Source organism: Aotus nancymaae, unplaced genomic scaffold, assembly GCF_030222135.1.
Source record: "Aotus nancymaae isolate 86718 unplaced genomic scaffold, 86718_ANA_hifiasm-v0.15.2.pri h1tg000095l, whole genome shotgun sequence".
Lineage (NCBI taxonomy): Eukaryota > Metazoa > Chordata > Mammalia > Primates > Aotidae > Aotus > Aotus nancymaae.
In genome coordinates, this window is record NW_026988510.1 from 3,511,002 (window position 1) to 3,516,983 (window position 5,982).

Consider the following 5,982-nt stretch of genomic DNA (forward strand, 5'->3'; position numbering starts at 1 on the left):
TACGGATGGTTACAAAGCATGAGCATCACATGTTAATTACATGTTAATCACATGTTAATTACATGGCTAAAATTCCCTTCTTACAGAAGATGTTAAAGTGAAAAGAATGCTTCTAGCCACACTTTCCCCACTCAGAGACCATTAACTCAACTTAACGATGTCTTCTGGCAGTTACAATGAAGGGAGGGAGGGAGGGAGGGAGGGAGGGAGGGAGGGAAAGAAAGAAAAAGAAAAAGAAAGGAGAGAGAGAGGAAGACAGAGGAAGAAAGAAAATACAAGAAAAAGAAAAGTTAAAAAACAAACAGAAAGAGACGAGTAGGCCTGAGGCCGGGCACAGTGGCTCACGCCTGTGGTTCCAGCACCGTGGGAGGCTAAGGCGGGTGGATCACCTGAGGTCAGGAGTCTGAGGCCAGCCTGGCCAACATGGTGAAAACTGTCTCTACCAAAAATACAAAAAAGTTAGCCAGAGATGCTGGTGGGTACTTGTAATCCCAACTACTCAGGAGGCTGAGGCAGAATCACTCGAGCCCAGGAGGCAGAGGTTGCAGTGAGCCAAGATCACATCGCTGCACTCCAGCGTGGGTGACAGAGTGAGACTCCGTCTTAAAAAAAAAGAAAAGAAAAGAGTAGGGCTTTGCTGCTCTTTCTCTTTGGCACTTAAAATTGGGGTCCTCCAGCTTCCTGCTCTGTATTTAAAGAAGGCAATAAGTTAACTTCAGAAGCAACTGGTTGGTTCCCAGGTGCCAAGCCCAAATTGTCCCTGTTATCAACATTGCATGGGGCCGTCACGCACTGTGCACGGTGTATTTTACATTCACATTCGGGTTCATCTGAGGATGCGGGAGCACTGTCCAGCATCAGCCAATCCTCCCTCCACGCTCCAGCTCCCAGCGGGGTTTTTCCTTGAGTTCTGCTGCAGGTTTCTTTTCTCATGCCTTGAAGTCGTTCGACTCTGTTTTTGTGGCTCCCTGCATTACCTTTCACCACACTTGCTGGTTCCCCACTTGGTCGGATAAAAAAATGCATAAACCTGCTGTAACTATTCCTGGTCAAGTTGACGGAGGATTTCAAAGCTTATCACAGGCATCTGATGAATCCTCACCACTCTTTTAAAACCTGGCTGGAAGGAATAGCGTGAAAATGGTGAGTCTGCCTAGGTGCAAAGAGTGTGAGTGTGAATCTCCAAGCTGTGTGACTTTGGGTAAGTAACAGCACCTCTCTGAGCTTCAGTTCCCTTTTCTGTAAAATGTGAGGGAATGAAGTTTGCTGAAGCCCCACTTTTATTTTTCATCGTCTATATATAGTATTTGGTATTCTTAGATGCGCAGGAAAACTGAGCGGAAGCTGCAGAGAGTTCCCCTCTGCCCCCAGCCCCGCACATACCCAGCTCCTCCATCAACACCCCCAGGATGCATTTACTTCGGTCCCTGACCCACACAGATGAACCATGGTCACCTGAGTCCATGGTTCACATGAGTGCTCACACTGGGGGCCGTGGGATTTCGGACCTGTGGAAACTGGGATGGGAAAAACATGATGGAAACCAGGAAGGAGAAGAGGAGAACTGAATTTGGAGCTGGCTGGGGCAGCACAGCTGAGGCACAGTTGGTGTGGAAGCGGGCTTGGCGAGGCCTCAGCTGCCCAGATAAGAAATGTGTGCTCTCCCTGGGGGACGCCGTAGGAAGCCACCAGGTCGCCACTGGAAGACACACAGGGATCCAGGCAGATGGAGGGCCCGTAAGAGGAAAGACGGGGTGGCAGCTGCAGGAGCTGGGAGAGCCCAGGCAGGAGGCGGTTGTATTCCCAGGCTGGGCGATACATTCTTGACCTGGGTGGTGGCAGGGAGAACAACAAGGTTTGACTGTGACTCTTCAGGCGTCCCCATCTTGCCAGGCACCATCTCCCAGGCCGTGCCAGGAGCTGACCAATGTGCCTCACCTGATCGCAGGAAGGGGCATCGGCAGGGCAGAGCAGCAGAGCCCACTGACGGGGATACCCCAGGGTGGAAGGGTTATTTTAGCTCCCCAGGAGCTGGACTTCACTGTGAATAGAATCATCCGTGTTTTCTTTTTCTTTTTCTTTTCTCGTTAACAGTGTAGGAGTTGTGTGCGCATGAAGATGGGGCAGGAAGCAGGAAGCGAATCTGCTGTTCATGCTTTTAGCCCATGCCCCAGATGCGCAGGCTCTGGGAAGTGCTGGAGCCTCAGAAGCACACGGGCAGGAGGTGAGCCCTCAGTGGACCTCATCTCTGCAAGCCTGCCTTCTCGTGTCAGCCTCATAGGATTGTGACAGAACAGGGAAAGCTAGCGTCCATGCTCCGCCTCTGAGGGCTGGCCAGGCAGGTGCTCACACTCCCCATGCATGAAACCCCTCTCCATTCTCTCAGCACCTCTGATGAAGGAGCCACCTCCCCCCCCCCACCCCTGCCATGTTTACAGAAGAGGGAACTGAAGCTCAGAGAGGTGGTGTTAGTTACCCAAAGTCACACCGCTTGGAGATACACAGGCACGCTCTTCACGCCTAGGCAGACTCACCATTTTCATTCTATTCCTTCCAGCCAGGTTCTAGAAGGATGGTGAGGATTCAGCAGGTGCCTGTGACAAGCTTTGAAATCCTCCGTGAACCTGCACAGGAAGTTACAGCAGGTTTATGCCTGTTTGCTGAAATGTAGGGACAATGAGGGGTCCTGCCATGGGTGAATGGATAAATAAACCGTGGGACACCAAAGCGTTGAAATATTACTCAGCACTAGAAAGAGAGGACTGTCCAGTTATGAAAACATAGAAAACCTTACATGCATAATACGAAGTGCAAGAAGCCTGTTTGAAAAGGCTACATAGTATATGATCCAATTATGTGACTTTCTGGGAAAGGAAAGGCTATGGAGAAAGAAAAAAGACCAGTGACCGCCAGGGGTTGGCAGGGAGGGAGGGAAGAAGAGGAAGGGCACACAGGGTCTGCAGGGCAGTAAGAATACTCTGCTTGATACTCCAGGGACGGGCACATGCCATTACGTATTCGTCAAAAGTCCAGAACATACATGAAGCCTGAGCTCTAATGTAAACCATGGATGTTGGTTAACAATGTATCAGTTTAAGTTCATTCCACTGCAGGATATTAAATGATAACAGTGCATAGGTATGAGTTCATTAATTGTAACAAATGTTCCCTTTCTTGCAGGATGTTGAATGATAACAATGTATCAGTATAACTTCATTGATTGTAACAGATGTACCTTTCAGCTGCAGGGTGTTGAATGATAACAATGTATCAATGTAAGTTCATTCATTGTAACAAACGTGCCATTCCGCTACAAGATAGTGGTGGACGCTGTGTAATTAACATGCAGTAGTCGGGCTGGCATAGGGGAACTCTCTGTACTTTCTGCTCAATTTTGCTGTGAACCAAAACTTTTCTTTCTTTTCTTTTTTTCTTTCTTCTTCTTTTTTTTAATGAAGTCTTACTCTGTTGCCCAGGCTGGAGTGCAGTGGCACAATCTCGGCTCACTGCAACCTCCACCTCTAGGGTTCCAGCGATTGTCCCATCTCAGACTCCCAAGTAGCTGGGATTACAGGCACGACTCCCATCTCAGACTCACGAGTAGCTGGGACTACACCACCCCTGGTTAATTTTTGTACTTTTAGTAGAGACAGAGTTTCACCTTGTTGGCCAGGCTGGTCATGAACTCCTGACCTCAAGTGATCTGCCCACCTCAGCCTCCCAAAATGCTGGGATTACAGGTGTGAGCCACCACTCCCCGCCAAACTAAAACTTTTCTAAATGATAAAGTCTGCCAAATCTCTCTCTCTCTCTCTCTCTCTCTCTCTCTCTCTCTCTCTCTCTCTCCCCCGCAAAGTGCCCAAATAAAAATTTACATATATGATTGAGTTTGAAGCATTTGGGTTAAAGTTCAATAGCATCTTCTTTAAAAAAAAAAAAAAAAATTTTAAGTTCCAGGATCTATGTGCAGGATGTGCAGGTCTGTTACAGAGGTAAGCACGTGCCATGGTGGTTTGCTGCACCTGTCAACCCATCACCTAGGTATTAAGCCACACATGCATTAGCTATTTATCCTGAGAGCATCTTCCTTTCATAAAAGAGCCAGTCGATTTTTTCTAAGGGATCTCTTATTACTCTTCATTGTTTTATTTATTATGTTTTTCAGAGAGAGGTCTCACTGTGTCACCCAGGTGGAGTGCAATGGTGCCATCATAGCTCACTGCAGCCTCAAACTGCTGGGCTCAAGTGATCCTGGGCCTCACCCCCTCAGGGAGCTGGGAGTAAATGCCTGAGCTTTTTCAGGCACTTCTAAGTTGAAAACATGGTATGAAGGAGCTGAAGTGCCACCTGCTTTCTAGAATTGCCACTGGCAGATTGTCCCTGGCGTCTCGTTGCCATCTGGAGGCCGTGCCAGGCTGTCCATCTGAGGGACTTGGGCTTTTTGTGTTTTGAGCATAGCTGGGTAACTGAATCCTGCACACACTTTTACCGCTGGGACCAAATCTACTTGCATAAAACGCTATCTGCAGATCTACAGCGCTTCCACGAAAGGGGGAAAGGACACCCAACCTCTTTGAGAGATTTTATTTTATGACCTCCAAAATGATGTTTGCCCTGCTTTTGCAAGCCTGGAGAAAGACAGGGCTACCCACAAGCAGAACTAAGGCTCCTCAGTGTCTCTGTGTATTAATGTTGTGGACACCACATAGAGAGACAGTTGTGATGGGACCCACAAGAGTTGCAATTAAGCAGGTTGCCGCATCACTGCTCTACGCGTTTCCAGCTGGGAGACTTAGGCCAGGCTTCTTTAACGTGTCTCAGTATCTGTTGCCTCCTCTGTAGAACGCTGGCACATTTGCCTCTGAGGGTTGTTATGAAACATGTTTAGCCATGACTTCGAAGGCGCTAAGCTCAATGCCTGGCACATCGTAGCACTGTTAACTACCATCAGTAATTATGTCCTGAGAAGGGCAAAGGGCACAGTAGCAGTTACTGGGAGGCCTGAATAACTCGCTTGAACACGGAACGCCGTTTTCTTTATCTGTCAAGTGGGCGGGCGTTCAAACGCTTTTGTCTTGTTTCACAAGCCTGTGGTGAGGATCTCATAAAGTTTTGGGCCTGTAATTTTGGAAGGTGGCAACCACGTTTTGAATGCTTGTGATGTGCGAGGCACGTGGCTACGGGTATGCTACGGCTCCGCTCAGGGAGTGCTCCCAGAGGCTGGTCCCTGACATGTGTGTGTGCTGGGTGGGGTGGGGTCTGTCTTCTTCCCAATAAACGAATGCACCGCCAGGCTGAACGCCCTCATTTCTTCCCGCTGGACTGGAGCCTGGGAGGGCATGGACGTGAGGGTCAGCGCAGCCCGCTCTCCCCGAGCCCTCCCCGACCCTTAGGTGGACAAGCAAGAACGACAGAGGAGCAAGCGCAGGCTGCCACGTTCTTTCTCTCAGGGTATGCAGAGGTCAGGGTGAGAATCCACGGGTGTTTCTCAGAGGATGGCCCACGGCCGCCCGCAGCGCAGCCGCCAGGGCTGGGCCTGGGCGGGCCCCGAATCTCCATCTGCCTGACCCTTTAAAGAGCTGCCGGCTGAGTCCGCCGCACACCCAGATGTGAGCACCCGAGGGTCTGCAGGGTCTCAGAAGGCGCGTCCTGCAGGAGGAGCAATCAAGGCGGGCTTTCCGGAGGAGGCGGCCTCTGGGCCTGGAAGAGGAGGTGGGATGTGTGTCAACCGGCAGCGGGCTCCGAGAGGCCGGGGACTCGTTCACTTCAGTAACTCCAGGGCTTGGTAAACCGCCTGCGACGGGCGGCGCTCGACAGTGACTTGCTGAGAGCAGGAGCGGCAGGACCGGGAGCGGCAGGACCGGGAGCGGCGCGACTGTCCCTGGCGCAGGCTCCACGCGCCCGCGCAGGCGCGCCCGGACCCACGCCCACTCAGGCCCCGCCCCTCCCACCACTGCGCAGGCGTGGAGCGGGTGACGTCAC